Consider the following 15,955-nt stretch of genomic DNA (forward strand, 5'->3'; position numbering starts at 1 on the left):
CATGGATTTGAAAGAAACAGCCTATGCTCTATGGTTTTAGGAATTTCACTGATGCACACCGGCCTTTTTCATTTGTCTGAATTAGCAAGGAGCATGCTGCGTCTGGTGAAGACAGTCAGATGCTCTCTGGGAACCTCAGCTACCCCTAATCCACATGTCCGTTTGCATTTGCTTTGGGATGAACGGACTCCCTTCCCCCTCATGTTGTCATCTGTCCTTCCCAGAATATTTAGTGGTGTGGCCTTTGGCCAATCCTTTTCTTCTCCTAGTGTGGAAGGCTCCAAGTGGCTGGCTGGGCCCCCAGCTGGCTCTTGTTTCCAGCTGCTACAGGGCCCACTGGCCTGGAGGTAAAGCTGCAGTGATAAGCACTGTAAAAATAAAGTCTGTTGCTAGCCAGGCCAGCCAAGCAGCGTGGGAGTAGTGGAAAATCCAGGCTATGTGTTCTTGGCATGACAAATTGTCAGTATCTGAGGTGTTCCACTGGGAGAAATGGGATGAGATGTTCTCTAACCAGGCCTAATCTTGTATCATCAGTGGGCAGCTATTAGAAAGTCATGTCAGAACCAGGCTAATGGGACTGGAGCCATAACCTTGAGCCAGCTTGTTTTCTGCCCACCATCTTGACTGACCTCTTGGGGTCTGGTATGACTAGTGACAGAATGCAAGAGTGAATGCCCTTTATTGCATTACTAAGGGAGAGTAAGTTTGGGGCATCGTTTCATCAGGAACCGAGGCCAGCCTCTCCTCCCATGTGAGCTATTGACGATACATTGTTATCCAACACTCTGAGCATCAGATAGTGCTACCCAAGTCAAGCTTTGGGGGGAGCTATGTATTCTCACATTTTTTTTCACACAAAATTATTAGTAGAGATTGCTGCCCTTAGAAATTCAATCTGGTCACCTGAAACTTTGGTGATTTTTTCTGGTCTTCTTTGGGGATGTATGTCTAGCTTTATGGCTCCCTGCTCCTTGTTCTTCAGAACTCTTTGTTGTATGACTGAATTGAAGTAAGAGTGGAAAAGAAAATACTGCTCTCCCAGCCCTGAGAGTATGCAGGTCCCTGCGATATTCTCAAGACCAACCTGGAATTTAGATGAGAGCTCCTTCCAGTAGGGGTTTAAAAAAAAAAAAAAAAAAAAGCTTGTTTTCTTCATTTTACTGATTATAATTTCCCCTATGTACGAGGGGATTAAAGGCAATTCTTTTCTCTCTCTCTCTCTCTCTCTCTCCTACCTTCCGGGTCCCTTCTTCCTCCTTCCCTCCCCACCACCTCCTCTCCCTCTCACTTTCCTTGTCTTTAAAGACACTGACAACCTTTCTGGCATGTTGCCAAGGCTTAAAAGACAGACTCTTTATAAAAATTTCTTCTAGCCACTGGCGTGGAAGCACTGTATAAATCAGCAAGACATTTTGTTGTAAAACTTTCTCATTATCAACATTCACTACTGTTTCATTTTATGAATGCTTCTTTGTCTTCCAAAAAAACATTTCAGATTAAGCAATGCTGTCATTGAAAATGTGGGGTTTCTGCTTGTATGCGTGGCTGGTTGAATTGCAGATGGCTGCCATGACTATTACAATGCCAGGTTCCTACAGATGAATTCAAAATAATAATTTATGGAGTAGGTTGGAGATGGAAGTAGAGATTCCGCTTCCTTATCCAATCGAGTTGCTGGATTTGCTCTTTTTTAGGTAAAAGAGCTCTGAGATCTACATGTGGTTCAACTATCTGATACAACAGGAGTTGAGCTTCTTCCTGTTTCTGGATGCATAAATTCAAATTCAATTACCTAAAAAAAGTGTTTTGCACGCAGATATATAACTACCAGGCTTGCTATTGAGGTGTTCACAATCCGTCCTGGGAACTTTCATCTACCAGCAGCAACTCTCCTATAATGTGGTGAGCACTTGCTAGAGACAAATGGCAGGGGTGTGGGGTGGAGTGGGAGATGGTATACTTGGTGGGTAAGCGTAGCTGGTCGTTGATGGCAGATATATGGGGTTAAATCCTGGATTCAGCATTATCAAGTAGATGCACAAGTTAGGGAATGAATTGATCCCCAACTTTCATTGTTCTTATTGGATAATAATAGAAGAGAATAAAGGAAACACTGGAATGGTATATAATGTGCTCAAGACAGTGTTTGACACCCAGGACATTCTCAGTGAGTGATCATTTGTAACTAGAGACTAAACGTTGATTCAGGCTTTATTTGGTGGAAGCTGGGGCCATATGAGGAAGGGCAATAAGAACAAGAGCTCATGGCCATTTAATAAGAGCCTGCCTCTCTCTGTGCTTACAGCTGGAGTGAGTGGAGAGAGGGTCAAAAGCTTTAGAAAAGACAGGTTGGGCCAGATTTTGAGGCAATTTGTAATGTCAGACTGAGAGGTTAGACTTGACATTGAAGACAATGGGGTGTTATTGGTATTTGCAAGCAACAAAGTGGCATAGAGAGATGTGAGTTTTTAAAAAATGACCTCTTTGATAGCTGTGTGAGGAATAGTCTCGAAGGAAGATTGGTTAGGAAATGAGTGCACTAGTGCAAGCAAGAAATTATGTTCACATTCACTCTATCAAGGTCTGTTGAAGGCCGATTTTATCTGGGCGTTTTTTTAGAAACAAATGAAGGCAGTGTGGGCAAGGGGTGCAGAAAAGGGAAACAATAAAATAAACTTTTCTGAGATTGATAGCAGATGTATGTGGTTAATAGAATGGATTGGATAAAAACCAGTGACTTTCTGGAAATGGGGGTGATGGAGGACAAATGAAAAATAATGTCATGGGAAAATGAGATTTTTTGGACTGTTAAAATTCAAGGTACTTCATCTGACTAAAAAAAGGAAGAAAAACAGCCAACTTTCCTTCTCACCTCTCTTCTCCCCCTTCTTTCTTATTCTTTAGGAAGAGGAATCATAGGAGTTAGTGATGGCAAGCCCCTCTGAGCAGTTGGTCCAGCAGCCTTCTGAGTTTGGGCCATGTTCTTTATTGGCTTCCACAGAGACAATGAAAATTGAGGGAACAGTGAGAAATTAGCAAACAGCACTGGATAATATTCTCATGGTTCACCATGGTTGAGTGTACAACCAATTTTCTTTTTAAAGGAGAGGCTAGCACTGGACTTTGGAAAGTTGTTTTCCTGTCGAAGTGGAAATGTTATGCGAGACGATATTAAATAATGGAAAATCTGAGGTTATTTGATGAGAGGTTGAGGACAGGATCTGAAGGCCATCATAGGCAAACAGTAGGAGTGAGTGGTGATGTGTAAATATTGACATGGAGCCCAGGAGGAAGCAAGGAAAGGAAAAAGGCTTACAGCGTGAGATCGTTTTGCTTATTGGAAAGATGTTGTTGATAAGGGAATAATAAAATCTTAAAGAGAAGACATTGACATAGGCAAGTGAGAAGGGGCCACTATTGCCTTTGATTGCATTAATCCCTTCAGAAGTTATCATGGGTACCACGGTGTAATTTATTGTCAGGGTGAATAAGAGTCAATGTGTACGTACACATTGCGTAGCAGAAATTCTAATAAGATAAATTTAATAACCATGAAACAGAGCACACTATGTATAGTGTATGTTTGAGCCAGATTCTTACCAGAACAATCTCATCCAGCCAGATTCTCTTGTCAGATGCATTTGCAACTGGGTAAGCTATTCCACAACGTGGGGTGTGAGTAAAGTGACATCTCTCTTATTTTTTAGTTAAATTTTCAGAATTCCCATATAGCCTACAAGCAGGCAAACTAATATATCTCTCTTGATCTTATCCTTCCTTTAATGGTTCAGCAATCTCTGGGGCGTATTCAGTTCAGAAATGGCCTTGACTTCTACATGCCTAGACTAAATTGCTAAGGTCTCACTGGTCTACCCCATACTTGCTTCTCACTGTTACACAGTGGTGATGTTGGACATTGACCCTGTGCAGTCTGACAGTCACTGCTTGCTCATTGCTTCAGGGATACCTAGCTGGTCCTGCTGACAAGTCAGGCAAGAGGATGTCCCAACCAAGAGAGTTCCCCTGTACAGCCACTTCTTAGGATGCCAGTGAGCCCCACGTGTGCTGAGTCAAGACCTCTTAAAGCATCTGCCACTTCATGGAATCTCTTGCCCAAGGTTTTTAACACAGTGAACCAGCTTTTTCTTATTAAATTGTCAGAATAAAGGATCTTGAAACACTCTTCTCCATAGATAGCAAGGCCTCTAGCTCTACATTTATACTCATAAAGGAGGCCACCGAGATCTGATTTTTGCCATTTGTCTTAATAAAAAAGGGGGGGAACAAAAATTTAATCTCTGGTAGGTCCCCTCTGATAAGATACCTCAATATGCATAGTGTGTTTAAGAATTATTTTGCTTCTTGGGGCACCTGATTGGCACGGTCGGTTGGGCATCCAACTCTTGGTTTGGGCTCAGGTTGTGATCTCAGGATCCTGGGATCGGGACTGGCATTGGCCTCTGTGCTCAGTGCAGAGTCTGCTTCAGATTCTCTCTCCCTCTTCCTCTCCCTCTGCTGCTCCTGCTCATGCTCTCTCTCTCAAATAAATAAATAAATCTTTAAAAAAAATTATTTTGCTTCTTATTCTCACCTCATTAGTCATAATTAATTCCAGAACTCAAAGTAGTTTAAGGTGAGCTCACAATGGCATTAACTTTTGGGAATCTCTTGTTGCCACCTGATACATTTTTGCTGGTAAAAACAAAACAAAACAAACCAAACTATATCTATCTATCTATCTATCTATCTATCTATCTATCTATCTATCTATATATGATAAATATATCATATATATTGATAATGATATATAATGATAATGATAATCTCTAACCCCAAAGCCACTGTCCTTCCTACCACATTCTGTGACTGTCATTTCTTTCCCAGCTTTGTTGAGGTGTAATTGACAACCCATGGCTATCATTTATTTGGCACTTAGTTAGAGACCACTTTGAATAGTTCCGGGCAATTTCTTTGTGTATGAGTCTTTTCTTTACAGATTATCAATTCCTTGGGGTGGCATAGCTTTTCTGTAGCTCTCATAGCAATCAGAATAATGTATCTTTTTATGTACAGACATCCTCTCACAAAGCAATGATAAATAAATATATATAGATATAGATAGATATAGATATAGATAGATAGATATAGACCATGTGACCCCACATTCACAGAACATATACATATTCACAGATGACATAGAGGCCAAAAAGTAGATGGTTAGCCACAAAAGGTTTGCTTTTTCCTATCTTACTGTTTACAAAGGGGTGTCGATCTTTAGATTAAAAGGTTTTAGCCATGAACAGCTGCTAGACAGTAAGAGAATTGTGAGAATGCATTTCCCTGACTTTTCAAACTTACTATCCCATTTCTGCTGGCAAGCCTTGGGATGTGAGATGTGGGCTGGAAAGAGGTTCCTGGAAGGGAAACCCGAGATACAAAGGAGAAGAGATTTTGAGAGACTGGAGAATATGGGATAAATGGGGGACAGAAGAGGTGGGGGGAGTATGGTAGGCTCTGTGCATGAAAGCTCTCTGTGTTCCAGCATTGAATATGAACCTTGACTACTGTTGGATCAATCCTGATCCAAAAACAGCTGTGCTGGGCATGGTTGATGGAGCATAACTGAACAGGCCAAACTAAGCTCTTGTTTACCATGATTAAGGTGACCATACAATTTGTTGTCCAAACAGGATTACTTTTCAGAGTATGGACATTACTCTATTAATAATAAAGCTGGGGCAACAGGTGTAAACCAAGATGATTGCAGGCAGACCAGGAGTTATGGTCATCTTCACCATGATAGATCAGTATATTAAGGATACTATATATTTTTTTCTTTAATTTGACAGAGACAGCCAGTGAGAGAGGGAACACAAGCAGAGGGAGTGGGAGAGGAAGAAGCAGGCTCCCAGTGGAGCAGGGAGCCCGATGTGGGGCTCTATCCCAGGACCCTGGGATCACGCCCTGGGCCAAAAGCAGACGCTTAATGACTAAGCCATCCAGGCGCCCCAAGGATACTATATTTTAAAATCAAGCTCTTAGGTAGGAAAAAAGATACATTATTCTGATTGCTATGAGAGCTACAGAAAAGCTATGCCACCCCAAGGAATTGATAATCTGTAAAGAAAAGACTCATACACAAAGAAATTGCCCGGAACTATTCAAAGTGGTCTCTAAGTGCCAAATAAATGATAGCCATGGGTTGTCAATTACACCTCAACAAAGCTGGGGAAGAAATGACAGTCACAGAATGTGGTAGGAAGGACAGTGGCTTTGGGGTTAGAGGCCTGTGTCAGGTCATAGACCTGTCTTTAGCTGGGTGCCTTTCTGCAAGGTACTTAATCTCTTTGAGCACCTGTTTATTGCATACGATCGATCGGTTCATTTATCCAATAAACATATGGACTTGCTCTGTGTGATTGTATTATGGTAGTAAAGAATATAACCTTTACAGAGAGACATACGTGGGCTCAAGTCACTAACTTTGAGACCTTGATTTTATAATTTAACCCCTCTGAGTTTCAGTTTCCTCATCTGTTAAATGGCAATGATAGTACCCCACTCACAGAGCTGTTGTCAGCTCTGTAAATGAGGAGATAAAATGAGGAAGTAAATGAGATTTTGTGAATAAAACATTTAACAGTTTTTGACACATAGAAGAAGCTCAGGAAATGAGAACAGTCTTTTTTTTCTTTTAAATCCAAGTACTGTACTAGTAGCTGGAAATGCAAAGGAAGAATGGGGGAGAGGGATGCTGTGCAGGTTAAAGCAGACAGGACTATCTGCCTAAACACCTCCCTGGACTGTTATGAGGTAAAAGAGTTTCACATGCTGTCTAACATCCTGAGCAGAAGAAAGACATAGCTATTATCGGTGGTGGAGGCATTGTCTAGACTCTTCCCTTTTCCTATCTGTTAGTATGCTATCACCTGCGAATAAGGGAATAGTATGCTATCACCCCATATGTCTGCAATAATCCATACAGACATCCTCTCACAAAGCAAGAAGTGCAGAGCTGGAGCGTTTCCAGGGGTGGGTAATTGCATGGCTGAATGATGTCATCAAGAGTCCCTATATCCACTCTGCCATTCTCAGATGTTGGTTGACTCAGCTCAGGATGACACTGGCTGCAGTAGTTCCAGCCATTATATCCTCACCACAACCCACACTAGAAGCAGAAGGAGACTTTCTCTTCCTTGTATTTGTTCTTAAGATCTAAGACGCTCTTCTGGGAATCCCACCCCCACCCTTGCAGACTAATCTCCAAGTCTCGTTGGCCAAAATTGGATTTCATGTTCCTTCCTAAGCCAGTCAATGATAAATAAAGTTACTATAACTGGCTTATGCTAGATAATATCCACCCTCCTGGGGCAAGGAGTCCTTTCATCTTCCTCCCACCCCCTCAAACGAGGCACTGCAGAAGGTGCAAAACACCTGAACAAAATCAAATTTCTGTTAAGAGAGAAGGTCAGAGAAATGGTTGCTGGGTAACCACGTAGGATGTCTTCAACACTGTCTCGTCATTTCCAGTTAGTCACTATATCTCCTAATTCCACCTCCAAAATAGCTTTTAAATCCACCCTGGCCTTTGCCCTGCTTCCCAGCATCTCTTGTCCAGACTGTTGATTCCTTCTATCCTTGTCCCAGCCATCTGATCTTCCCTTCAGCCATCAGTCAGCTCTTCATACAGTGCAAGTCTGAGTAGACATTTCCTAACTGAAACACTCTCAAGACTCAATTCCGATGCCACCATCTCTTTGAAGATGCCCCAGACGTTTTATTCATGGCTCTTATATAATATAGCCCTGATGAGGCTGGTCTTGCTTTGAGCTCTTTGCATATTTTCTATGCCTCTTGCTATCTTCTCTGTTCAATACGGTAGCATTGACTACATGTGGCTATTAAACATCTGAAATGTGGCTGGCCCGAAGAAGATGTGTTATAAGTACAAAATACATTTTGAAATTCAAAGATTTAGAACAATGACAAAAAATGAAGGATGTAAACTACTTCATTAATAATTTTTAAATTGATTACATGTTGAAATGATAATGTTTCAGATACATTTTGGCTAAATGAAATATATTAGTAAAATTCATCCAACTGTTTCTTCTTAATTTTTAATGTGATGACTAGAATATTTTAAATTACTTATAAAGTACACATTTGTAGTTCTCATTGTATGTTGGTGCACTAGACTGCTAGCTCTTGCAGAATAGGGGCTCCATTTTATTTATTTATTACTCATCATGTAGCTTTCCTTCCCCATTTCAACGTCCATCAGAGTTGGAATCTCGTCGAAATACTTTATTTGGTTAAAAGAAAGTGTAAGACAACTCCATTTGCAGGTGAAAGAACACAGGATGATTTCATGTTATTTGACTGCTGCTTCTGGGTTTCTGACACATGGGTTTCTTTTCTCTGTTCTAATTAGTCTGAAGCTTTTTAAATTTGCCAGGTACTTTCTGTTGTGGTTACTTCTGGGCACTAAGTTGTTAGGAATTAATCCAAATTGAAAGAGGAGAAACTAGAATTTAAATACTTTGATTAGGTTTGCTTGTCTCTTGTTAGTTTTCATTCTGTCTTACTAGACATTCCTCAACAAATTATATTTTATGCTTTGGAGGTAGAAGTGTCTCCATGACTACAACGTCTGGAATATTTTAGTTATTTTTACAGTTGTTATTAGGAATAAAGATGCAGATGTAAGTTATGCTCTTTCTATTTAACTCCACTGAATTATAGCTGGCAGTTGCTTTTCTTCATGGGTAAAAGAATTATATATATGAATATATTTTTACCAGTTATGATATTCTTAGCCAGGATTATTAAGAAGACCAAAAAAATTAACATATTCTAGAGACATTTTAGGAGGAAATCTGTTTATAATGGCACAGTAAAATCAGAAACTTTTTTAATATTTCATGAGCAGAAATGAGGGAGTTAAGTTTTGTAGTTAACAGTAGCCAAAAAATGGCATTGTTTGATGGAAATCATCCTTTCCCCCACCCCCAGAAATGTCTAGAGAATTTACAGTTCTAATTTGGAAATAAGTAATATCTATGGTCATAAATCATGTGCTAGAGACTATAACGGGTTTATTGGGTGACTGTTTGGTCAAAGGTCCAAGCAGCCTTGGAAAGTAGAATCCTGCCTGCCCCTCCCTGCCCCCTGGGCCTGCTGACCCCTTGAATGTACAGAAACAATCATGGAGTCCATTATTTTTCAATGGGACTGCTTTAATAAGCGCTCTTTGCCAGGTCTTGTGAAGAGCATTCTTTCCTTTGGCTTTGATCTTGTCTTGGCCACTCAGAAAAGCCTGCCCCAGGGACGTGTGGACGCTGGGAAGTCAGAGTGGAATTCTGGGGCCCTTCTATGGAGTTGGTATCCCAGGACTGCTAGGCAGTTCTTTCTTTTTCTTCAATTTTCTTTTTCTTTCTTTCTTCCTTTCTTTCTTTCTTTCTTTCTTTCTTTCTTTCTTTCTTTCTTTCTTTCTTTCTTTCTTCTTTCTTTCTTTCTTTCTTTCTTTCTTTCTTTCTTTCTTTCTTTCTTTCTTTCTTCTTTCATTTCTTTCTTCCTTTATTTCTTGTGGTAAAAGATACATAGCATCAAATTTATCATTTTAACCATTTTTAGGTGCACAATTCAGTGGCATTAAGTACATTCACAATGTTGTGTAACCATCACCACAATCCATCCCCAGAACTTTCTCACCACCTCAAACAGAAACTATACACAGTCAGCACTAGCTCCTTGTTCACTCCATTTCTCCTAGCCCTGGTAACCTCTCTTCTACTCTCTGTTTCTCTGAATTTGACTATTCATGCAATATTTGTCCTTTTTACGATTGGCTTATTTCACTTAGCATAATATTTTCAAGTTTCATCTATGGTGTAGCATGACTTAGAATTTCATTCTTTTTTAAGACTGAATGGTATTGCGTGGTGTGTATATACCACATTTTATTTATCCTTTGATCTGTTGATGGGCGTTTGCTTTGTTGCCACCTTAGCTACGTGTGGTTTTTAACAGAGCATAAAAACATGTAATGACACTCTGGCCATTTCTGCATTTGAATCCATTTTTGATAAGAAGAAAGAAAGAAAGAAAGAAAGAAAGAAAGAAAGAAAGAAAGAAAGAAAGAAAGAAAGAAAGAAAGAAAGAAAGAAAGAAAGAAAGAAAGAAAGAAGAAGGAAGGAAGGAAGGAAGGAAGGAAGGAAGGAAGGAAGGAAGGAAGGAAGGAAGGAAAGAGAAAGAAAAGGAAGGAAGGAAGGAAGGAAGGAAGGAAGGAAGGAAGGAAGGAAGAAACCCAGTCTGCCTTCCCTGCTGAAAAGAGAGCCTGCTGTATGGAAGGATGTCATCTTTACAGTCCAAATTTCCCAGGGCCAAATGCAAACACCTCTCAGAAAAGGCACCCTGCCTCAGCTCCTGGCAGAAGATGAGATGCATGGCTGCTTACTTCCCACCATCCACACCGAGGCAGGAAGGGCGGACGTTCTGACAGAAAGCTCCAGCTGAGCACTATCTGGCTGCTAACACAGGAAAGGGAATTTTGAAAAAGGGAGTGGAAGCGTCCCTGTCTCTAGAATGGGAGCATCTTGGAGGAGGATTGCGTATTGCCTTTGTTAGGAGCGCGAAGCTTCTTTTTGGAGTGTGCTGGCTACCACTGTATTCCATGAGGTGGTGTTAGTTGATGTTGTACCGAGACCTGGAGATACCCAAATCCTGTTCTGCCAGTCCCCTCCTCTTCCCACTGGGAACCATAAATATACAGACCTCGGGAAATCAAAGTGTCTCTTATCATTAGCCGGACAAGCAGGTCAGGCCTCTCCATGGATCAGGTTGGAGTGGACGATTTAGGCTCGAGGCCCATGCGAGCCCTCCACCCTCTCAACTCAAATTTTAGCATTACCACCATCCAGCAGCTAAGCTGGAGAAGATAGAGTCGCTGTACTACCTGTAAGCAGAAGGAATGAGGGAGAAAGTGCCAGAGATTTCTGCTTATCTCTAGAGCCAGGAGAAAGCGAGAAGCGAAGGGAAGGTACTGGACTTGAACAAACTGTAATCCTTGCTCTTGGCAAATTTGTAACCTGGAACTTACCCAGCGACATTAGTGCTTCCTGAGGAGTGACCTGAATAGAGGCAGGGGGAGGGCACCTCTTCCTCCTTCCCCGTGTATGTAAAGGCATTTTATGTATGTTTCCTTCATAACAACCACAGGTACCCCACACTCTTCATGGTCACTACTTTGCAGGTGACGACACTGAGGACCTGAGAGTGTGCATAGATAGCCTGCCCTACGCTTGAGTGGCAGAGCAGGATTTGGACCCCGATCTGTTGGACACTGTGGCCTATGATCTAATAGTTATTCCATAATATTCCTGTTGCCAACTTGGTCTCAGAAAGAGGTCCACTTTCTGCAACACTTGCTTCAGTTGGTCCTCTTGCTAATCGTGTTCAGTGAATAGACTGGCATTTCTGCGACAGGTCAGTTCTAGTAATAAGGCTTGGTTCTTTGGGGAAGCATTTCTGCCCGTGGAGACCATCCATCCTGCAAAGCCATTCATAAGGCTTAATTTAGAAACAGCTGAAGTGATTATAATAAGAAAATTGTTTAAAAGAAAAAAGACAAATGATCTTATTTCTGGATAATGTAATTATTTTAAGGGCTTCTTTCTAATGAAGAGCCAAAAGCCTGGTTAAAATGAATGTCAGAGGACAAAGCAGCAGCTTTGAGAAGTTGGGTGGTTTTATTTTTTACAATTTATTTTTTTATTTAAGTAATCTCTACACCCAACGTGGAGCTCGAACTCATGACCCCGAGATCGAGAGTCACAAGCTCCACCAACTGAGTCAGCCAGGCACCTCGAAAAGTTTTACTGAGGAGACTGTAAAAGCACGCAGAGTTCAACCCCCAGAGCTGGCAAGATGCTACCGCAGTTATACTGACGCCTGGCATACGAACACACACACACACACACACACACACACACACACACACGTGTGCACATACTCCAGGGTGAAAGGAGCAAAGGAGACCACACCCACGTTACACAATGATTACACTGTGGCACCAAGAAATCTCACATGCCCCTTCCAGGTGGCAGGAGCCCTCAGGCCTCCTAGGGCCCTGGTCACCCTCACCCACCTACCGCAGCGTGCTACGCGGATAATGTTCTCTTCTGTGTGTCCTAAGACATATAAAAGGCCACGAAACACTGGCTGTGTCCCATCACAAAAATTCTCACAGGTAGTTTCCCGACCAAGCCTGACCCGAACAATGAAGATATATGGTAGATAAACTAATGAAACAGGATCCCTGCTCAGCCTGAAACTCTGACTATAGATTTCTTTAAACCTTGACAGGGAGAAGCTTTAAAAAAAAAAAAAAAAAAAAAAGGCTTTTAAAAATCTGCAAACACTATCTGTCTTGCTAGAGATGGAGACCTCTGTATTACTTTGGAGCTATTTCTTTGACTATGAAAAACACCCAAGTGAACTTTGAATTATGCAAATGTGAAGCCATGATTCTTTTTGGAAATGGAGATGTTTAAAATGCTGTAGTTTCAAGAAGCTAAAAATGTTTTCTCTCTCTCTCTCTCTTTTTTTTGCTTTGCGGTGGGGTGGGGGTGGGGGGTATTCTGGTGAGACAGAGCTGGGGTTCCTGTCTGGGTCTATCCAAAAAGACCATCCTCCAACGCCCATGCTACGTTGCCTCCAGTGGGGAACATTGGTGGAGGGGGGGATGTCAGAAAGAAGGCTGGATGGATGCAGAGGGACTGGGCTGGAGTCCTTGCAGAGAATCATGAGGACCCTGAATGCCAAGCATGGTGGGAGCTGAGGAGGGAGATGGCCCAGGGACTGAGCCTTGATCGGTCTTTGAGCCCTCCACCAACAAATCGTTTTCTCCTTGGAAGTCACACAGGGGACTTCCTCCAAGTCAGTGCCACGTGCTCTTTATATCTCAGGGTTTTTCCACCTTCTCTCAGGAGTTACTTGAGGATACACGCTCCAAGACTCTAAGCCACCTCTGGGATTTCCTGTCCAACACCATGGCCCAAAGGAGTCCTTTCCCCCTCACTGTTGATATTCCAAGTATTGGGGGAGGATCTTCGTTCACCCCATTCGCCTTTCCTACCAAAGCAGAAAGGAACAGGTTTCACCCAAAATTTGGTCATGAGATGCTGTATTCAGAGCTATCCTGCAAGCTTCATCCTCAGGGCATTCTAATAATTCACATCTGATATCATGTCCTCATAAATCTATGAAGAGATGAGTTTATTGTCATCATTTTTCTTCTGGCGTCTGTGACTAATGAAAACAGGCTCCGTATTTGTAGCATCACTCACAGCTCCATGTTTTTGAGGGAGTCTGAGGACTGAGGGGCAGGGAAGGTTCAAGAGAAAAGCATCACTTTCTCTTTGTCCTCACCTGGTGCATTGCCTTGTTCCCTTGTGACTGTGAAGCGACCTGTAACGTTTCTAATGAGTAGGCTTATAGGCAAAATCCCATCATTCTAACTACCCCTGAACCCAGTGTCACAGTGAAAAGGACTCCTACCCTAAGTGTTTCATGGGTTTCGCATCATTGCCTTGCCTAGATGACGCTCCTTGTAGAGACCATGTCTGTGATGAGAAACAATGGGCTGTCTGGCTGCCCAGCCGACCTGTCTGCCCTGCCATGCCATCCCATTTGAATCCGTCTGTTTGAATCCACTGTAATATCTTGTACCACCCTAGGTACACAACACACGCTTAGGAAATTCTTGCGAAATCATTCAAAGGAGAATGGGATCTCCTGGAATGAAGACATTGCTCTGAGCTTCTCCTGTATACTATAGCACGTAACTCACAGTTTCACTCCAGGAATGGTATTTGTTCTAACTTTTCAATCCTATTATTTGATCTATTGCAGACAGATTTAAACATTTAAAGGTATACCTTTTAATGCATATGTAAAGTCCCTGTCATCTAAAGGAAAGAAATGATTTTTTAAAAAGATTTCATTTACTTACTTAAGAGAGAGAGAGAGGACAAGCAGGGGGAGCAGCAGAGGGAAAGGGAGGAGCAGGCTCCCCGCTGAGCAGGGACCCCCCCACACCCTACCCCCCATGCAGGGCTCAATCCCAGGACCCTGGGATTATGACCTGAGCTGGAGGCAGGCAGATACTTAGCTGACTGAGTCACCCAGGCACCCCAGGAAAGAAACGATTTAAACTACATGCATACCATGGTTAAAATTCAGATTTTTAAATTTTTATTTTTGGCTTTTATGTAAAAATGAATACAATTCCGTTTTGATCACTGAAGTGTGTCAATTCTAGTGCTCTCACTGTGCTTCTGTGTTCTTGTATTATTACTTTCTGTGCTATTTTTTGCATAATATTCTTATAGTGGAAAATGCTGCTCTTAAAGAGATTGACTCAGAGGATTGGAATAATATTCTGTTATCATTTCATACGTTGTTGTAGATCATAATTCATTCATGAAGGGAGAGTCTTGGCAAATTTATCTTCACCATTATTCAAATAGAATAGTGCAACACTTCCTTATTGCTTTTTTCTTCAATGAAGCTATTTGGGTACATTTCAGATTTTCATTATTTTTTATACAATAGTCATTTTTGTTCCAACTCTATGCATAAAGTCCAAGTTTTACTACTGGTGGAAGCATATGTGAATCTGTGGCTCTTCGAGCAATGAGAAAGCTCTAGGTTGTCAGTTCCAGTCACTTATAATATGATTATAATGGTGCTTCTGAGTACACACTGTATGCGTGTTTCATGAACATAAGGTGCTTGCTAGTTACACGTGATAAATGCACAGTCTGAAAGTCTCCTGTCCTTAGTTCATGTCTGCAGCTCCACACTGGGGCGTATTTGCTGACACCATAATGTCTAAGTTATGTGCACTAATAAGCCCTTTGAACTGTGAGATTAAATAAAAAAGGCCAGAAGTCACCTTATTCAGGAAAAGACAGGATGTAATTTTCTTTACCATTTCTGCTTATGAAGTTGGTGCCTTCGATGGGTTCCTATGTGGGTGCCCAGGGACACAGAATGCAGGATGCCTCCGAGGCTTGTCCTTGCTGCGTTAGCAGGGGGTAGAGACCACCCGATATTGCTCCAGCTGACCCTAACCCGGGTAGTGAGATGCCAGGAAGTGGCTACTGTGTTTGCTAGTGTTTGCGGTGACAGAAGGACAAGAAACAATAAGGCAGCTCAATAGAAATGAACCGCTCCCACTGGAATTTAGAAGGAGCAGGAAAAATGTTAGGTGGTTCCTGCTGGGAAGGGGGTAGGTGGGTGTAACAGGATGATAAATGAGTAAACCCACCCAGACACACACGGCCTTAAAAAGGAGGCGACTGCCTGTGTAGGCACAGAAACCAAACGCAGAGTTGTACACCATCTCTTTTAGAGATGGTGGGGAACCCTTTGTTCAGATTTTTTGTATCTTATTCACTTTGCAGATGTATTTTCACCTTCTCTCTTTTCAGATTAGGCTTCTGTTTTCATTTTTTCTTAACAGAAGTGGAAATAGTAAGCAGCGTGCAAATAGCTGATGGGAAGGCTCTTCTTAAGCACAAACACACACACATCCTCAGACACTTGGCAACATCCCCCCCGAGGCTTCGCGCTATTTTCACTGTGAGGCACTGCTCAGTGAATGAAGTACGAAGATCTGTGTTCTGTTCCGCCTCTGACATTAGTAGCCATGGAACCTTGGGAAAACCGTTAAATCTTCGCCTTCAGTTTCTTTAATAACGGGACAATTCATCTTGCCCTTTCTTTTCCCACAAAAATAGAATATGTGAAAGCCCTGTAAACTCTTCCAGGGAGAGATGATGCTTTATTTCAATTTGCAGCATTGGGCAGCCAGCAGAGTGCCTTGCATACACTTGAACTTCAGTTATTAGTGGTAAGGGGGAGGTAGGCTGCACATGATTCCAAACAC

The 15,955-nt window shown here is 41.9% G+C and overlaps 1 protein-coding gene across 16 annotated transcripts in view; it reads left to right on the plus strand.

Annotated features, from left to right (window-relative positions):
* NCALD (neurocalcin delta) overlaps window positions 1-15,955 on the plus strand; it is a 431,866-nt gene that overhangs the window by 382,581 nt on the left and 33,330 nt on the right. The gene's annotated exons all lie outside the window — the stretch shown is intronic.

The sequence above is a fragment of the Ursus americanus genome, chromosome 9 (assembly GCF_024610735.1).
Source record: "Ursus americanus isolate L20-20 chromosome 9, mUrsAme1.1.p, whole genome shotgun sequence".
In the NCBI taxonomy this organism is placed as follows: domain Eukaryota; kingdom Metazoa; phylum Chordata; class Mammalia; order Carnivora; family Ursidae; genus Ursus; species Ursus americanus.